The sequence below is a fragment of the Hyla sarda genome, chromosome 3 (assembly GCF_029499605.1).
Source record: "Hyla sarda isolate aHylSar1 chromosome 3, aHylSar1.hap1, whole genome shotgun sequence".
Classification (NCBI taxonomy): domain Eukaryota; kingdom Metazoa; phylum Chordata; class Amphibia; order Anura; family Hylidae; genus Hyla; species Hyla sarda.
This window is the reverse complement of record NC_079191.1, coordinates 2,286,316-2,307,399: the sequence shown is the minus strand read 5'-3', so window position 1 is coordinate 2,307,399 and position 21,084 is coordinate 2,286,316.

The window sequence follows — 21,084 nt, the reverse complement described above, 5'->3', positions numbered from 1 at the left end:
GATATATGCCATTCTGTGTGCATAAACATGCTGTTTGTGTCTGATCTTATTCAAGGGATCCCACCACATACATGCAATTTTATTTTAGCATCCCTGTGAATGTGCTATTTTATTTAACAGCAGCTTTATATCTTAATATTATTAATCTAATAGAATCTAGCAGCGCTTTACTGCTTGTTCTTTTTAGCCCGGCATTCAATAATCCGGCCATCCTCAGTATAATAAATTTCACTCAATTTTTTAATTATATATACCATATATGTAATCCAATAAGAGCAGCAATATACTCGTATTAGGCTGGCCGTGATCCCGGTCCTGCCCTTGATATGCTCTTTATTCATTCAAATGCTATATGTGATTTTTTAATAGCAGCAAGATATCCATATCAGGTTATTTATGCCCTTGTCCCGCTTTGGATATCTCAGACTATTGACACTATTGGCAGGCTGACAATCCAATCACATACCATAGTACCACTAAATAATACCGCCTACCTATAACCTTGCTGCGGTTTGTATAGCGCTCCCCATGAAGCGCTAATTGTTTAAGTGAAAGTAGAATATCCGCCCCTTTTCAACTCCGCCACGATATACATAGCGCTCCCTGTGAAGCGCTATTTGCCAAGCGCTCCTTGTGTAGCGCTATCTGTCAAAGTGAAAATAGAACATCCGCCCCTTTTCAACTCCGCCACGATATACATAGCGCTCCTGCGGACAGCAGAGCTGATTTAGGCAGTGGTGGTGGGTGAAACCCACCATGTAATGAAATAGCGATCCACTCATTGCTGCTTAATACAGGGCTTCTGCTGATTACTTAGTGATCTCTGTAAGTTTCCAGCAGATCTTGGCCAATACCTGACCACATTTGATACTCCCTAACCAGGATACGGCAGCGCAAAACTACAAGCTGCAAATTCATGAATTTTAACTACTGCTCATGTTCTTTTCTTTTAAATACAAATAATTTTAGTATAAAGTTTGTTAATTTTATGCAAATTGTTTAAACCACCAAGTCGGTACGGATGTTTTTTTTACTACGGCTAGTCTAGTTACTAGCGTTTCTGAATAGCTTCATTGATTTGACCTTTGAACAGTTGCATATCCATGTCTATTTAAGTTGCTGCCATTTTAATGTTTGTATATGCACATTTGCCTGAGGAAGTGCCCGATCCGGGCAAGAAACGCGTTGCCACTGTGTGCTCAATAAAACCTCTACATGAATAATGAATGACTATTGAAATCTTCTTCACCGTTGCTAACTGCGCCTATTGAGGATCACCTTTCCTTTCCTGTTCCTGATATGACTGCATGTCGGCCAGCCACGCTGATACGGGAGGATCCAGGCTGCATTCAGCACACCCCATTAAAACTCAAGCTCATCTAGGTGTTGTGCCCATAGCGTAACACCACTCGGTAAGTGGAATATTAACCCCTTCCCTTACCTTAAGGTCTGGAAGTATTGCACTAGGGGCGCGTGTCTTTTTTTCTTCTTTTTGTCTATCTTATATGAAGGATAGCCTTATACCTATCTCTATCTTATATGAAGGATAGCCTTATACCTATCCCTATCTTATATGGAGGATAGCCTTATGCGTATCCCATGCATGTTTAAACTCCTTCACTGTATTTGCAGCGACCGCTTCTGCAGGAAGGCAATTCCATGCATCCACTACTCTGGGTATATATAGGTCGTGGGAGAGATCTCTGTACAGCTTGGATTAAACTTAACTACACATATAAAAGCATTGAACAAGAGTGAACAAGGCATAGCCATCTAAGTATCAGTTGTGTGTATTTTCAAGGTTTAAGGAAAAACTAAACCCAATATACTGAGTTACATAGTTACATAGTTACATAGTTAGTACGGTCGAAAAAAGACATATGTCCATCAAGTTCAACCAGGGAATTAAGGGGTAGGGGTGTACTATAGGGAGTTATAGTGTGAGTGAACAGGAGTCCGAGTCCGTTGGCTCAATTAGCATATTCGTTGTTTGCGACTCCACATCCTTGTGACATGGAGTTGCTGGTCATGTGAGCGCATGAGCCTACTGAGCGCTCACGTGACCAGCGACAAGGAATAGACAAATTGAGCTGACAGGGCCCGCCTTCAGTGCACAATTCAGAGAAGATAAAAGCGGATCTTCGGTGGGACATATCTCTGGACCTAAAGTATGTATTTTAGTCAGTGACCCCTCATCAGACTCCTGTTCACCCAAACTATAACCCAGTGTATTGGGTTTAGTGTGGGTGAACAGGATGACTGTTTTCCTTTAATTAAAAAAAATAAAAATAAACAACAGCATTTCTAGCATTGAGAGGGAAAGTTGACTAGTAGGTGAGTGACAAAGCATAGAAATAACCTCCGTATTTATTTACTTATTTTTTATTTAAAAAAATGTGTCTGGTAAAAGGAATTGTTGGACGCTGTAGAGGAGAGTGCACGCCTGCCATGTCCCCTGCCAGAATGTTAGCGGCAGTACCAAAACCAGTACTGGAAGCAGCAGCCTGGTGCTTGGTGGTAATAGTAGCAGCTGATGCAGCTGTGTCACTGTCTTCCAGGAGTTGTGTGATTTTGGAGGATAGTACGGCCTTGTGGACTGCTTGACTCGTTTGAGGCCTTCTCAGTAGAGTTAAGAAGATTCTGATGATATGACGGTAAGCCAGCTGTCAGTGGATTGTTCATTATTTACCGTTACTTGGTGCGGTAGAAATGAGCATCCTAGACAGTCTGCTTCATCCTCTCTTTCTTTGCACCCCCTAGTGCTAAGTAGAAGGATAGCATTAGCCATGAGGAGGAGTTGTGTGAGGACAGTCAACCTATGTAGTGTGCTGCTGAGGTGGTGGAGGTGGAAGCAGTGGCCGGGCAGAGCACTAGTGGTGGTGGTGATACAATAAGGCATCATGGTGGATGTGTTGAGGGGGAACAAGGAGCCCAAGAAACTCATGTAGAGAGAAGTGGCAGGGATGATGAGGAGGAGTTTGATAATGATGATGTAGTGTTGGACAGGATGTGGGAAACAGGTGAGGAGGAGGTGACATGGTCAGAGCAGGAGGGTAGTTGTCACGATGTCGGCTGGCAGGTAGTGGACCCTCTGTGCCAGAGAGGGATTGGCGTGGACCGTGCTAGTGGACCGGTTCTAAGCCACTACTGGTTTTCACCAGAGCCCGCCGCAAAGCGGGATGGTCTTGCTGCGGCGGTAGTGACCAGGTCGTATCCACTAGCAACGGCTCACCTCTCTGGCTGCTGAAGATAGGCGCGGTACAAGGGAGTAGGCAGAAGCAAGGTCGGACGTAGCAGAAGGTCGGGGCAGGCAGCAAGGATCGTAGTCAGGGGCAACGGCAGAAGGTCTGGAAACACAGGCAAGGAACACACAAGGAACGCTTTCACTGGCACTAAGGCAACAAGATCCGGCAAGGGAGTGCAAGGGAAGTGAGGTAATATAGGGAAGTGCACAGGTGAAAACCCTAATTGGAACCACTGCGCCAATCAGCGGCGCAGTGGCCCTTTAAATCGCAGAGACCCGGCGCGCGCGCGCCCTAGGGAGCGGGGCCGCGCGCGCCGGGACAGAACAGACGGGGAGCGAGTCAGGTAGGGGAGCCGGGGTGCGCATCGCGAGCGGGCGCTACCCGCATCGCGAATCGCATCCCGGCTGGCAGCAGGATCGCAGCGCCCCGGGTCAGAGGACGTGACCGGAGCGCTGCAGCGGAGGGAGTGAAGCGAGCGCTCCGGGGAGGAGCGGGGACCCGGAGCGCTCGGCGTAACAGTACCCCCCCCCTTGGGTCTCCCCCTCTTCTTGGAGCCTGAGAACCTGAGGAGCAGACTTTTGTCAAGGATGTTGTCCTCAGGTTCCCAGGATCTCTCTTCAGGACCACAACCCTCCCAGTCTACTAAAAAAAAATTTTTCCCTCTGACCTTTTTGGCAGCCAAAATTTCCTTGACCGAGAAGACGTCCGAGGAGCCGGAAACAGGAGTGGGAGGAACAGATTTGGGAGAAAAACGGTTGAGGATGAGTGGTTTGAGAAGAGAGACGTGAAAGGCATTAGGGATACGAAGAGAAGGAGGAAGAAGAAGTTTATAAGAGACAGGATTAATTTGACACAAAATTTTGAAAGGACCAAGATAGCGTGGTCCCAACTTGTAGCTAGGGACACGGAAGCGGACATATTTAGCGGAGAGCCATACCTTGTCTCCAGGGGAAAAAACGGGGGGAGCTCTTCTTTTCTTATCCGCGAACCTCTTCATGCGTGAAGAAGCCTGTAAGAGAGAATTTTGGGTCTCTCTCCATATAATGGAAAGGTCACGAGAAATTTCATCCACAGCGGGCAGACCAGAGGGCAAGGGGGTAGGGAGGGGGGGAAGAGGGTGACGGCCGTACACCACGAAAAATGGGGATTTGGAGGAAGATTCAGAGACCCTGAAGTTATACGAGAATTCGGCCCATGGAAGGAGATCTGCCCAGTCATCCTGGCGGGAGGAAACAAAATGTCGCAAATAATCACCCAGGATCTGGTTAATTCTTTCTACTTGTCCATTGGACTGGGGATGATATGCAGAGGAAAAATTTAATTTAATCTTGAGTTGTTTACAGAGAGCTCTCCAGAATTTAGACACGAATTGGACCCCTCTATCCGAGACAATCTGCGTAGGCAACCCGTGAAGACGAAAAATGTGTACAAAAAATTGTTTAGCCAACTGAGGCGCAGAAGGAAGACCAGGAAGAGGGATGAAATGTGCCATTTTGGAGAATCGATCAACGACCACCCAAATAACGGTGTTGCCACGGGAAGGGGGTAAATCAGTAATAAAATCCATACCAATCAGAGACCAAGGCTGTTCGGGGACAGGCAGAGGATGAAGAAAACCAGCGGGCTTCTGGCGAGGAGTCTTATCCCGGGCACAGATAGTGCAGGCTCGCACAAAGTCCCCAACATCCGTCTCCAGAGTCGGCCACCAATAGAAGCGGGAGATGAGTTGCACAGATTTCTTGATGCCCGCATGACCTGCGAGATGGGATTATAGGCGCCTCTTAAGTCCAATTTAGTGAAGATGTGGGCACCTTGGAGGCGATCAAAGAGTTCAGAGATGAGGGGTAAGGGGTAGCGGTTCTTAACCGTGATTTTATTAAGACCGCGGTAGTCAATGCAAGGACGTAGGGAGCCATCTTTTTTGGACACAAAGAAAAATCCGGCTCCGGCAGGAGAGGAGGATTTACGGATAAAGCCCTTTTTTAAATTTTCCTGGACATACTCAGACATGGCAAGAGTCTCTGGGGCAGAGAGAGGATAAATTCTGCCCCGGGGTGGAGTAGTACCCGGGAGGAGGTCGATAGGGCAATCATAAGGCCTGTGAGGAGGTAGAGTCTCAGCTTGTTTTTTGCAGAAAACATCCGCGAAGTCCATATAGGCCTTAGGGAGACCGGTTACTGGAGGAACCACAGAGTTACGGCAAGGGTTACTGGGAATTGGTTTTAGACAGTTCTTGGAACAAGAGGACCCCCAACTCTTGATCTCCCCAGTGGACCAATCCAGGGTTGGGGAATGAAGTTGAAGCCAGGGAAGTCCAAGGAGAATCTCCGAGGTGCAATTGGGGAGGACCAAAAGTTCAATCCTCTCATGATGAGATCCGATGCTCATAAGAAGGGGCTCCGTGCGGAAACGTATGGTACAGTCCAATCTTTCATTATTTACACAATTGATGTAGAGGGGTCTGGCGAGACTGGTCACTGGGATGTTGAACCTGTTGACGAGAGAGGCCAAAATAAAATTTCCTGCAGATCCAGAGTCCAAGAAGGCCACTGTAGAGAAGGAGAAGGCAGAGGCAGACATCCGCACAGGCACAGTAAGACGTGGAGAAGCAGAGTAGACATCAAGGACTGTCTCCTCTTTGTGCGGAGTCAGCGTACGTCTTTCCAGGCGGGGAGGACGGATAGGACAATCCCTCAGGAAGTGTTCGGTACTAGCACAGTACAGGCAGAGGTTCTCCATACGGCGTCGTGTCCTCTCTTGAGGTGTCAGGCGAGACCGGTCGACCTGCATAGCCTCCACGGCGGGAGGCACAGGAACAGATTGCAGGGGACCAGAGGAGAGAGGAGCCGAGGAGACGAAACGCCTCGTGCGAACAGAGTCCATATCTTGGCGGAGTTCCTGACGCCTTTCAGAAAAACGCATGTCAATGCGAGTGGCTAGGTGAATAAGTTCATGTAGATTAGCAGGAATTTCTCGTGCGGCCAGAACATCTTTAATGTTGCTGGATAGGCCTTTTTTGAAGGTCGCGCAGAGGGCCTCATTATTCCAGGACAATTCTGAAGCAAGTGTACGGAATTGTACGGCATACTCGCCAACGGAAGAATTACCCTGGACCAGGTTCAACAGGGCAGTCTCAGCAGAAGAGGCTCGGGCAGGTTCCTCAAAGACACTTCGGATTTCCGAGAAGAAGGAGTGTACAGAGGCAGTGACGGGGTCATTGCGGTCCCAGAGCGGTGTGGCCCATGACAGGGCTTTTCCGGACAGAAGACTGACTACGAAAGCCACCTTAGACCTTTCAGTGGGAAACAGGTCCGACATCATCTCCAGATGCAGGGAACATTGGGAAAGAAAGCCACGGCAAAACTTAGAGTCCCCATCAAATTTATCCGGCAAGGATAAGCGTATCCCAGGAGCGGCCACTCGCTGCGGAGGAGGTGCAGGAGCTGGCGGAGGAGATGACTGCTGAAGCTGTGGTAGCAACTGTTGTAGCATAACGGTCAGTTGAGACAGCTGTTGGCCTTGTTGCGCTATCTGTTGTGACTGCTGGGCGACCACCGTGGTGAGGTCAGCGACAACTGGCAGAGGAACTTCAGCGGGATCCATGGCCGGATCTACTGTCACGATGCCGGCTGGCAGGTAGTGGACCCTCTGTGCCAGAGAGGGATTGGCGTGGACCGTGCTAGTGGACCGGTTCTAAGCCACTACTGGTTTTCACCAGAGCCCGCCGCAAAGCGGGATGGTCTTGCTGCGGCGGTAGTGACCAGGTCGTATCCACTAGCAACGGCTCACCTCTCTGGCTGCTGAAGATAGGCGCGGTACAAGGGAGTAGGCAGAAGCAAGGTCGGACGTAGCAGAAGGTCGGGGCAGGCAGCAAGGATCGTAGTCAGGGGCAACGGCAGAAGGTCTGGAAACACAGGCAAGGAACACACAAGGAACGCTTTCACTGGCACTAAGGCAACAAGATCCGGCAAGGGAGTGCAAGGGAAGTGAGGTAATATAGGGAAGTGCACAGGTGAAAACCCTAATTGGAACCACTGCGCCAATCAGCGGCGCAGTGGCCCTTTAAATCGCAGAGACCCGGCGCGCGCGCGCCCTAGGGAGCGGGGCCGCGCGCGCCGGGACAGAACAGACGGGGAGCGAGTCAGGTAGGGGAGCCGGGGTGCGCATCGCGAGCGGGCGCTACCCGCATCGCGAATCGCATCCCGGCTGGCAGCAGGATCGCAGCGCCCCGGGTCAGAGGACGTGACCGGAGCGCTGCAGCGGAGGGAGTGAAGCGAGCGCTCCGGGGAGGAGCGGGGACCCGGAGCGCTCGGCGTAACAGTAGTAATAGTATCTGCGAAAAAGATTAAAGCCAAGGTAATGACAGGTAATGTGAGCATCATTGTCTATACTTGTGACTGGGAAGAGTTTTAAGGTAGGTTGTTCTCCTGTGGGGCTTTATTGACTATTTATTGTCTGTATTATTTCATTATTCTCCAGAGGGATGTCACACTTATTAATTATATTGTTTTTCAGAATCAGTGGCAAGTGTTCTACTTAGCACAAACTGATACCAAACTGTTGCATGGACCCGGCATACAGGTGCACGCTGCTAGGCTGAATATACACAAGCAGGAGAATGCAGCAGCACACTGCTAGCACAAATATACAGATAAAACATGAAATGCTATATTGCTACAATGCAAAAATGAAAAAAATGAACAAAATTGAGGTGCTTTGCTCACCATTTGGCCAAATAGTTTGGACCATCCCACCGTGATAAGGTGACCTCATTGGGATGAACCCTACACTTTGAATGTGCCTCTGTGCAATCAGTTACCATATCTGTATATTTGTGCTAGCAGCGTGCTTCTGCATTCTCCTGTTTATGTATATTTAGCCTAGCAGCTTGCACCTGCAGTAGTTTGGTATTAGTATGTGTTGGCCAACTTATCCTTGTTTGGGTTATACATATGGGGGAGTGGCTACCTCCATGTTGGCTCCTGCACCCTACCCATCTTTATAAGGTGCTGGATGTTCCAGACCTTACAAGCCTGGTAACTGATTACACCGAGGCACATTCACAGTGTAGGGTCCATCCCAATGAGGTCATCTTATCAAGGTAGGATGGTCCAAACTATTTGGCCAAATGGTGAGCAAAGCACCTCAATTTTTTTCATTTTTTTGCATTGTAGCAATATAGCATTTCATGTTTTATCTGTATCTTTGTGCTAGCAGTGTGCTGCTGCATTTTCCTGTATATTTATATATATATATATATATATATATATATATATATATATATACACACACACAGTGGGGATCAAAAGTTTGTGCACCCCAGGTAAAAATTTGTATCAATGTGCATAAAGAAGCCAAGGGAAGATGGAAAAATCTCCAAAAGGCATCAAATACAGATTAGACATTCTTATAATATGTCAACAAAAGTTAGATTTTTTTTGCCATCATTTACACCTTCAAAATAGCAGAAAACAAAAAAATGGTGTCTGCAAACGTTTCGCCACCTTGCAGAATTTATAGCATGCACTGCCCCCTTTGCAAAGCTGAGACCTGCCAGTGTCATGGATTGTTCTCAATCATCATCTGGGAAGACCAGGTGATGTCAATCTCAAAGGTTTTAAATGCCCAGGCTCATCTGACCTTGCCCCAACAATCAGCACCATGGGTTCTTCTAAGCAGTTGTCTAGAAATCTGAAACTGAAAATAGTTGACGCTCACAAATCTGGAGAAGGCTATAAGAAAATAGCAAAACATTTTCAGATGTCAATATTCTCTATTCGGAATGTAATTAAGAAATGGCAGTCATCAGGAACAGTGGAAGTTAAAGCAAGATCTGGAAGACCAAGAAAAATATCAGACAGAACAACTCGCAGGATTGTGAGAAAAACAATTCAAAATCCAGGTTTGACTGCACAATCCCTCCAGAAAGATCTGTCAGACACTGGAGTTGTGGTACACTATTCGACTATAAAGAGATACTTGTACAAATATGGTCTTCATCGAAGAGAAATCAGAAGAAAACCTCTTCTACGTCCTCAACACAAAAATCAGCGTTTGAACTTTGCAAATAAACATATAGACAAGCATGATGCATTTTGGAAATAAGTTCTTTGCATCTTTGGACGTTGTCAGCACCTTCACAGACAGTGGTCAGCTTCTAGGGAGCAGCACTGTTACCACCCATCAGTACCTAGCCCGGTATTCACACAGATGGTGTGTACCTCTTGTATTGGTTCATTTGCTCTTTGCTCTGTTCACTGTGAGCGCACCTGTATTAGACCAGAAGCACGTGTCTAAGTTTTGGGAATGGATCCTCAACCCATGGAGAACAGTACGGTCACAACGGGGAGAGCTGATGCGGGGGTATTCTTCTCTGCTTGTGAATTGCAAGATGAAGCCCATGTCATCAGCACTAAAACCCTGGAATACAAAATTAAATCCATATCAGAGCACGAAATACGCATTTACTGGACTATTATTCACTGCAAGAATATGCGGATAACAATCGGACCTCTCGGGTGTTAACGCTCTACAAGATGCCTACACAATTTCTGCAAGATATTACTTTTGTTCGAGCTTGGAATGAGCAACATCTTCTGCATTCATTGAACCTGCAGCAATTAGTACTAACGAAGAATAGGAGTGAATACGAAATAGTCGCTACTGAATTGTGCAAACTGAAATGTGAGTTGCGAACAAGATTATTAGAAGCTGCATATAAAAATGTCATTTCAATATTGGATAAAAAAAACTGTCAGAGCTACAAAGCTCAATCAAAGACATCAAACGTGATACATTTTTAAGGGACAAAAATGATTTTGTACAACAGCAAGTCTTCACATGGCAAACAAATCAACCATCTAAGCAGAGATATACACCAAAAGCCCATTATAAAAGGAACCCACAACAAAATCAGAGAAGAAAGTATTCAAAAAAAAATCTGACTACCTTACAACTGAGTCTAGTCTCTCTAATGAACCTCAGGGGGCTGCGCCCCCCTCGTGCATCCAATCCTGTGGAGAACACGCCGAGGTGGCAGATGACGGCGAACGAGAAAGATTCCCATGAACAGCCAAGAGGAAAACAGTTACTTGGAGGAAGTAAACAATGAGAACATTGTAGTGAACCTAACGGGCATTACCCTTAGCAACGCGTTTACACAGGTACTGAATAAAGGACTGAACTTTGGCCTGAATGAGGCATTTGATTATTGTGTATTTGAGGGGGACATTCAAAGCTATCCACAAGCTAAGCCTTAAGAAATGTTTTGCCACACTTACCGTATTTTTCGTCGTATAAGACGCACTTTTTCTTCCCCAAAACTGGGGGGAAAAAGTCGGTGCGTCTTATACGGCGAATACACCCTTATCGCGGCGGTCCCTGCGGCCATCAACGGCCGGGACCCGCGGCTAATACAGGACATCACCGATCACGGTGATGCCCTGTATTAACCCTTCAGACGCGGCGATCAAAGCTGACCGCCGCGTCTGAAGGGAAAGTGACACTAACCCGGCTGTTCAGTCGGGCTGTTCGGGACCGCCGCGATCTCACCGCGGCGGTCCCGAACAGCCCGACTGAATAGCCGGGTTAGTGCTTACAGGACATCGGGGGGGACCTTACCTGCCTCCTCGGTGTCTTCTCCGTTCAGGGATCCCCTGTATGGCCGACACTCTCCTTCCTCGTCATCACGTCGTCGCGTACGTGCGTTGGCGTGCGTAACGACGTGATGGCGGCGACGGAGAGCGAGGATACCCGGCAGGCAGCAGAGACGTTCCAGAGCGACGGGGACACGGCAACAGCGATGGAGCGACATCCAGGGCAGCGGTGACGGGTCCGGAGCGGCGGGGACACGTGAGTATTACCTCCTCCAGCAGTGGTCTTCAATCTGCGGACCTCCAGATGTTGCAAAACTACAACTCCCAGCATGCCCGGACAGCCAACGTAGTTGTAGTTTTGCAACATCTGGAGGTCCGCAGGTTGAAGACCACTATTGGGTTCAAAATCTTTATTTTTTTAGATTTTGCCTCTAAAAATTGGGTGCGTCTTATACGCCCGTGCGTCCTATAGGGTTTAAAATTGTAAAAGAGTTTGATGAGCATGATGAAAGCATTTTTGAATTATTGTCCACGTTAGCCAGTAGTCACACTGACATGCACTACGAACCCTCACAACATGACATGAGGGAAGAGGATAATCCTTTCTATGGAGGTAACCCGTCTCACTTTAACCCTCCTATCCCCCAAGGCAGCCTAATTGATTTGTTTTACAAAGCCGTATGTAGGCAGGTAAAAGCTCTTATTTATCCCCATCCAAATAGGAACATCTCAGCAGATGAAAAAGAAACCCTACAGTGGCTCGCTGACGGAAATAAAATAGTAGTTTCCAAAGCTGACAGGGGGGGGGGGGGGGGGGGTCAGTAGCTTTATGGCTTAAAAATGATTACGAAATGAAGCCCTAAATCAAATAGTTAACATCATGGTTTACCAAAATTAAAAGAGGATCCAACCAACCACATCATGTCACAACTCAGGTCTCTGCTACGTAAATATACAGAAACGAACATTCTTACTGAGAAACTAGCAGAATGGCTGTTGCCGGAATCCCCAGCTAAACCAAAATGGTATCTAGTCCCTAAAATACATAAACCAGTCAGTCCTCCCCCCGTTCGCCCAGTCACGGCCGTCATGGAGCTAAAGGAGCAACTACAGACTCCAACTCCGCCTGCAGCCCCCGAAAATAACAACACGGCGGCTCATGGATCCCACTTCATTGTCCCCATCCTCATCGACATTGAGGGGCGACAACTTCCCTGTTCAGCGATGTTAGACTCCGGGGTGGGAGGCAACTTCATGGATCTAACCTTCGCCCGCAAAAAGAACATTCCACTGACAATCAAGGCAGCCCCCGTTGACCTGGAAACCGTTGACGGATCCCCACTCTCCTCGGGGCTCACGAGACCACCGATTTTTTGCTTTTGCTAATTTTTCATATGATAATTTTTCGCATATGTTACTTTTGCATACGCAAATTTTCGCATATGCGAAAATAAAACGAGAATATTACGAATATGCGAATATTCGCGAATATAGGACGAATATGCGTCCATATATTCACGAATATTCACGAATTCGAATATGGCCTATGCCGCTCAACACTACAAGAAAGACCCAGGAGCTTCTCTCCCGCTCCTTCTGGTGGCCAACATACAAGGAGGACATCAAGAGGTACATCTCCTCGTGCGCGGTCTGTGCCCGCAATAAGACTCCTCGTTTCTCTCCCGTGGGTCTATTACAACCCCTCCCTATTCCCTCCCACCCCTGGGGCTCGATCTCCATGGACTTTGTGGTAGACCTTCCTCCTTCAAAAGGGATGAACACCATCCTGGTCGTGGTCGACCGTCTCACCAAGATGGCCCATTTCATCCCCTACAAAGGCATACCCACCGCCAAACAGACGGCCAATCTAATTCTCAGAAAGGTCTTGAGGCTGCATGGGATCCCGGACGAAGTGGTCTCCGACCGAGGCGTACAATTTGCCTCAAAGTTCTGGAAGAACTTCTGCCTGGCACTCGGGGTTAAAGTAAACCTGTCCTCCGCTTTCCACCCTCAGTCAAACGGGCAAACTGAGAGAACTAATCAGACCCTAGAGCAGTACCTACGCTGTTTCAGCTCCCACCTGCAGGATGACTGGCTTGATCATCTCCCCACGGCCGAGTTCGCCTACAACAATGCTGAGCACAGCTCAACCAAGCACAGCCCCTTCTTTGCTAACACAGGCTCGCACCCGGTATTCATTCCCCACTTGCCCGTCGCCTCCACCCTCCCAGCAGTGGCCGAACGCCTAGCAACCCTACAGGAGGCACAAAAGAACATTAAAGACAACCTCCAGCTCGCCCAGAGGCGTTTTAAACAGGGAGTAGACAGACGTCGCAAACCCACCCCGGGCTTCCATGTGGGAGACAAGGTGTGGCTGTCCACCAGGAACCTCAGATTGAAGGTCCCCTCCAAAAAGTTGGCCCAAAGATACATGGGTCCGTTCCGGATCACCCGCACAAATCAATGAGGTCACGTTCCGGATTGACCTTCCGGACTCCATTAGGGTGCACCCTGTCTTCCATTGCTCACTCCTCAAGCCATACGTGGAGAACACCTTCACAGGCCGCCACTCGCCCCCTCCACCACCCGTGAGGGTACAGGGTGAAGAAGAATACGTGGTCGCAAAGATCCTCGACTCCAGGATCCACCGGGGAAGACTACAATACCTAATTGGGTGGGAGGGTTACCCTCCCGAGGATAACTCCTGGGAGCCAGAAGAAAATGTCCATGCCTCCAGACTGGTAAAAGAGTTCCACCAACGGCACCCCAGTAAGCCTGCCCCTGCGGTGCCCGGAGGTCACCTTGGAAGGGGGGGAGTACTTTTGGGATTTGAACCCGTGACCAGCCACATCCCAGGCAGTAGCCCTGCTTAATAGGCTACCGTCTTCTCTGGACATTCCTCCCTGAAACCTATTATTTAAAACTTAGTCTTGCCAAGCCTTGCTCATCACCCTTGATTCCCCACACCTGGTACTTCCCTATATAAGTCCAGCCCCTTACACTCTAGCTTGCTGATTATTGAGCTCCTGAGTCTTAATCAAGCTGTTCCTCATCTGCTGCTCTTGCTACTACTGAAGTCCACTGCTGACCAGGAATTGCCTACCGACTACTCTTCTGTTTTGTTCCTACTTACTGAACTGCTACCACCGTTGCCATCTGGATTGTCTGACCATGCTTACTGCTGCCTGCCCTGACCCACTGCCTGCCTACTGACTACGCCTCTGCCAGACTTCCTGCACTTACTACCTGCCTGCGGTCCTTGCCACTGGGCTCCACTCCTACCTCCAGCCAGCGGTCCTCTGACTCAGGTGAACCTGTAGGATTGTTACACTATCTAGCCATTTTTGATCTTAATCATGTGTTCACCACTAGCAACCCATTTGCCCACCACATAAAGTTTTTTTTCTCAGATTCGTTGATTATATTTTTGTGGTGTGGGATGGGACTGAGGAACAATTCTCTGCTTTTGTTACTTATTTGAATAAAATTAACTCCATGAATATGACTTTCACCTCTGTTTTTGACGATCTTAGTCTGGAGTTTCTGGATGTACGCAATGAAGCTAGGTAGATTATACGTACTAATGCTACTGGCCCCTTGGGTCTCAATGACAAGTCAAAATCAGGGGCCTTGACGCTAGGATAGAGGGTACCAGCAATTCCACTGAAAGGTTTTGTTTTTAAATTGCATGTCAATCTGTGCTTTTTAACTATTTAGTGTTTACTAGTGTTGCTCGCGAATATTCGCAATGCAAATTTTATTTGCGAATATCGCACATTCGCGAATGCGCGAATATTCGCGAATATAGCACTATATATTCGTAAGTACGAATATTCATTTTATTTTTTTGTTTGTTTTTTTTTGTAATTTTTTTTTTTTCACAGTGATCATCCCTCTGGTTCCAGCTTGTGTGGTGTAAAGAAGGCTCTAATACTACTGTGTGAGACTGGAGTGCTAATTTTCGCATATGCAAATATTTGCATATGCTAATTTTCGCTTATGTTAATTATGGTTTATGTAAATTTTTGCATATGCTAATTTGCACATGCAAAAATAACAATGCGAATATTACGAATATGTGAATTTAGCAAATATATGACGAATATTCGTCCATATATTCGCGAATTCGAATATGGCCTATGCCGCTCAACACTAGTGTTTACCTATGCAACTATGGTAACTTACCTGTGCTATAAACACATCCTTTTCCGGCACGTCACTTCACCTGAGCTTGACAAAGCGCCTCGGCTGATAATGGCCCATAGCTCCATACCCCCGCGTCTCCACCTTCTGCCTCCCCGCTCCTTAATCCCATGTTTGTTCGAATGAAACAATAAAGAAGCCGACACAGCAAGATCTGAGTGAGTGCTCCGTTTTTTCTTCTTGCTATTTTTCACTATCTTTGCATCTTCGGACGTTGTCAGCACCTTCACAGACAGTGGTCAGCTTCTAAGGAGCTGTCCTGTTACCACCCATCAGTACCTAGCTCGGTATTCCCACAGGTGGTGCCCAGTACCTCTTTTATTGGTTCACAATTTCTGTGGACCGATGGGGTTAAAAATTTAACTTTTTGGCCGGAATGAGCAAAGGTACGTTTGGAGAAGAAGGGGAACAGAATTTAATGAAAATAATCTCTGTCCAACTGTTAAGCATGGGGGTGGATCAATCATGCTTTGGGGCTGTATTGCAGCCAGTGGCACAGGGAACATCTCACGAGTAGAAGGAAGAATGGATTCCATAAAATTTCAGCAAATTTTGGATGCTATCTTGATGCCATCTGTGAAGAAGCTGAAGTAAAAGAGAGGATGGCTTCTACAAATGGATAATGATCCTAAACACACCTCAAAATCCATGGGGGATTACATCAAGAGGTGTAAACTGAAGGTTTTGCCATGGCCTTCACAATCTCCTGACCTCAACATAATTTAAAATCTATGGATAGACCTTAAAAGAGCAGTGCGGGACATACAGCCCAGAAATATCAAAGAACTGGAAGACTTTAGTAAGGAAGAATGGGCAAAGATACCTCAAACAAAAATTGAAAGACTCTTGGCTGGCTACAAAAAGCATTTCCAAGCTGTGATACTTGACAAAGGGGGCAGTACAAGATACCGTATTTATCGGCATATAACACGCACTTTTTAGGCTAAAATTTTTAGCCTAAAGTCTATCTGCGTGTTATACGCCGATAAGCCGCTGCAGTTCAATTATTTAAAGTGGGCGCTTTAAATCAATGAATTGCAGCAGCTTTTGCAGGTGCAGAGACCGCCACCGCTGCCAGCTTCTCTGCCCCTGCCTGTCCTGGGGTCTAGAGCCCTGCTGCCGGCCCTTCTCTCCCCCTGGCTATCGGTGGCAATGGGGCAGTGGTGCCGAAAGACAGGGGGAGAGAAGGGGCAGCGGCACCCATTGCCAGCGCCGCTGCCCCGCTTCCTCCCCATCCCCGGTTGTATAATTACCTGTTGCCAAGGTCTGGTCCGCACTGCTTCAGGCCTTCGGTGTGCGTCCTCTGCGTCGTTGCTATGCGCTGCGAGATGCAATGACGAGTGACGTCAGTCGTCATTGCGCCGTGTCGTGCAGCGCATAGCAACGATAGCCAGGGGGAGAAAACGGGCAGCGGCGCAGATAGCCAGTGGGAGAGAAGTGGCGGCAGCAGGGCTCTAGACTCCAGGAAAGGCAGGGGGAGAGAAGTGTGTAGCGACGGCCTCTCTCCCCCTGCCTTTCCTGGGGGCTTCTGCAGGGTCAGAAACAGTGTATCGGGGTATACGCATGCACACGCACCCTCATTTTATCAAGGATATTTGGGTAAAAAACTTTTTTTACCCAAATATCCTTGGTAAAATGTGGGTGCGTGTTATAGGTCGGTGCGTGGTATACCCCTCTAAATACGGTATTAACTCTGCAGGGTGCCCAAACTTTTGCAGACGCCATTTTTTTTGTTTTCTGTTATTTTGAAAGTGTAAATGATGGAAATGAAATATAACATTTGTTGACATATTATGAGAATGTCTAATCTATAATTTGATGCCTTTTGGAGATTTGTCCATCTTTCCTTGGCTTTATGCACATTAATACAAATTTTACCTGGGGTGCCCAAACTTTTGATCCCCACTGTGTATATATATTTCTCATGTGCTTTTATGCCTAATAAAATTGTGTATTTTCTGAGCATGACAATATTTTTTTAATTTGCTCCTTGTGTATGAGGTGTTTGCTTGTTTCTAAAGTTTAGTGCCGAGGTGGTTGAAGAACACTTGTCAAAATAAACGAGACATAAGCCTGCTGGTCAGCTCAGGTGGCGCATACCTAGTCGGCAATATTTTGCCCCAAAAAAACCTGACTTGCTCTGCAGAATCATATGGCGGAGAGGGTGGGCCATTCCATGCAGTTGTCGTTGTGCAGCATAGTGGATGCCATGGTAGATAGGTGGAGAAGTAATTATGGCACAGGGGCATTTCATTATTCAATTAGATGAATTTTCCCAAAGACGTGTCAGGAACTGTCCAGAGCAGGAGAGGTTTTATATGGGGATCCCGCTCTGAACAGGTTCTGACATGGACAGATGTGGTAGCTAGTGTTGAGCGGCATAGGCCATATTCGAATTCGCGAATATATGGACGAATATTCGTCATATATTCGCATATTTGTAATATTCTCGTTTTATTTTCGCATATACGAAAATTCGCGTATGCGAAAATTACCATTTGCGAAAATAAGCATATACAAAAACTAACATAAGCGAAAATTTGCACACCAGTCTTACACAGTAGTATTAGAGCCTTCTTTACACCACACAAGCTGGAAGCCGAGAGGGATGATCACTGTGATGTGTACTGTGAAAAAAAAAATAAATACGAATATTCTTAATTATGAATATATAGCACTATATTCGCGAATATGCGATATTCGCGAATAAAATTTGCATTGCTGCGAATATTCGCGAGCAACACTAGTGGTAGCAGAGAGCACTGTGGTCAGACTGGAAAGAACTACACAACTTCCTCTGGAGCATACAGCACTTTTTGGCACCAGTTTATCTAAAAAACATATTTTTTCTTTTCCTCCAAAGTACCCCTTTAAAGGGGTACTCCACTGCTCAGCTTTTGGAACAAACTGTTCCAAACACTGGAGCCGGTGCCGGGAGCTCGTGACGTCATAGCCCCCACCACTCAGGATGTCATAGCCCCGCCCCCTCAATGCAAGTCTATGGGAAGGGGTGGGGCATGACATCGTGAGGGGGCGGGCTATGAAATCACGAGCTCCTGGCACCGACTCCAGCGTTCGGAACAGTTTGTTCCTAATGCTGAGCAGCAGAGTACCCCTTTAATGTTCTGCTCTCATGGTTTAGTCCTATATGTGTGAAGATTGTTCATTTTTTATTTTAAATCATCCAGACCTCTCTTCTTTGGATTGTACCTATCTTGCCTCAAAAACTACTGAGGACTCCACTTATATTTTCTAATAGTTTAGAGGTCTTTTTGAGCTTTCTACTGGAATCTTAATTCTTTTTATTTTCATATTCCAAAAATTCATGATATGCAATTGTATACTGTTATATCCTAGACATGATTGTGTCCTTGGGAGGACCGTACTTGCTTGTACTATGTTATGGTCCATGTCGGGTTTATTGTCCAGAAACAGAAACAATATGGCTGTGCTATTCCAAAATCCCCACCACACCTGTACATGGGTCAGCTCAGCTCTATTGAAGTGTATAGAGCTGAGGTGTAATACCATATGCAACCTGCTGACAGGGGTGGCACTGTTTTGGGGGGCAAAAAAAAGACAGCCATTTATTTATTTTTAAATCCCTTTTTTAATTTGTAAATTAGTAATAAAAAATAAATAAAAAAAAACATAAACCAAGATCATAGTCTGCATATGCTGATAGAATTTATTGATAAGAAATTATTGTATTCATAGGAAGTGATTTTTCGTACTACCCAATCACAAAGCTGGTGATTTAAGGAGCCATTACTTGTAGAGAACACATCTCGGGGACCAATAATTTTCCTTCCCATGGGCTTAGAGGGTTAATGCAATCCTCCAACTTATCACAGTCCTAATAAAATTGTACATGTACCAGGTATACGATGGTGATATCAAACAGATAACCGGCACAATAATACAGGTAATATAGGTAATACAGGTAATATAGGTAATACAGGTAATATAGATAATACATGTAAAACAGATAATATAGATTACAGGTAATAACAGGTAATACAAATAATACAGGTAAGAGAGATAATACAGGTAATATAGGTAATATAGATAATACAGGTAGTATAGATAATACAGGTAGTATAGATAATATAGATAATACAGGTAATATATGTTATGGGAGCAAAATGTTTCCTCTCAGGCAGGAGATTACATCTTTTCTTCCCTCCTTATAGTAACATATACCCCACCCTGTGTATACAGTAGACACACATATACCCCACCCTCTTTATAGTAATACACACATATTCCTTTCTCTTAAGGGTGTGTATTAGAATGAGTAAGTACGACTTCAGATTCCAACAATTGACGAACCAGATGAGGCTGCAGAAACAGCTCGGGGCACTCAAAGGCGACTGCCGGCCGTTTTGCGCAACTGCTGAAGAAGCACAGTTATGCGAAACCGCTGGCAGTCGGCTCTGGCTCTGAGCGCCAAAAGCTGTTCCTGTAGCCTCGTCTGGTCCGTCCATTTTTGGAATTTTATGTCGTCTGCTGAGCAGGGAGTGCAGGATTCTTTGTAGTGCGTTGCACTTACTTTCGTTGCTCTACATTTCTTTCCTAGCACCACTGGACTACGACCCCATTTACCCTGACCTCACAGCCTTAGTACTGACCTGTTGCCATTGAGCGCAAACTATAAGGGTAGATAGCAGTGCCGCCTTATCTCTACATTTATACTTTGTATTAAGGGTATGTTAACACTATGGAACCTCCACCTTGAGATATTCCAGGCATAGATACCTAAATTTCTGCAGTGAGAATGGATCAATAGAAAACACACATTCACACCAATGTTGGATTTGGGACACAGAATCCTCGAGATGAATCCCCGAGTGGAATTCTTGTGAAGATTATGTAGTGTGAACATACTCTAAACCAGAATCACGTGTGCTTAAAGAGGTACTCTGGTTATGCAAAACTGAACCCCTATGCATAGAATAAGGGGCAAGAGTCTAATGGGGGTCAAATGGCTGGATGCTTTAAAGGGGTACTCCAGTTATGTAAAACGTATTCCCTATCGACAGGAAAGGGCATAATTGTCAGATCATTAGAGGGGTGTCCGACCGTTGGGATCCTCCGCGATCTCCAGATGAGGGTCTAGGATCTCCCTTATGAGCTCTCTGGCCCCCATTTTCTGGGTCAAACTGGTCTTGGGCGTTGCGGCCCGCTCTGCCCATGATTAGCTAAGGTAAAACATTGCTTTGGTCAGGCCATCTCAGAAGGTGGGAACCGCAGCACTTAAAAGTAAGAGATGGACCCCATTCTAAAGATTGAGGTGGGTCCCATCAGTCTATTCCCCCCCCCCCCATATTTTTTAGACACACAATCTTTTTCCGGGAAGTTTTGCATAACTGAAGTACCCCTTTAAAGTGTCACTGTCATTTCAACATGCAGACATGTCAAAAGTTTAAATCGAACAGGGTCTCAGCGCTGCCTCCTCCACCAATCTCTAAATATAGCTGGGAGAAGAGTGTGGCTGCGTGCTTCACTCCCCCAACTCGCCACTCTATCTCTCTCATTGCAGGAGATGGGCTCCATTATAGGTTTAGAGTGAAGTGCATGGCCTCGCTCTTCTCCCAGCTATATGAAGGGAACAGTGAGGGACATAGTCCTGACACCCTAATGAATAAAAACATGTGACATGTCAAAAAAGTTCTTAAATGACAGTGACTGGGTAACTAGGTCTGACCAGTATCCAGGCTAGACCGTAGGGGCTATAGCTCTCTCTTCGTAACTTTACTTGCCCCTTTGACAATAGTTTGGGGAGGTTGTTCGTAACACTTGTCTTTTTCTTCATACTTTCCAAAGCATTGAATACAGCTCTGTGGCTGACATCGAAACAAAGGCATGTGTTGATTCAGCAATTCCCAAGAATCCAAGATCTGCTGGATCTCTTCATCTTTTTCATTGTTTTCAACTATTTTTCTATTTTTATGAAACACGTCTCTGAATACAATGGCGCTGTCTTTAATACGTTCATTCAATGTCTTTAGGTGTTTGAAAATACTAAATTTCGTGTTAAG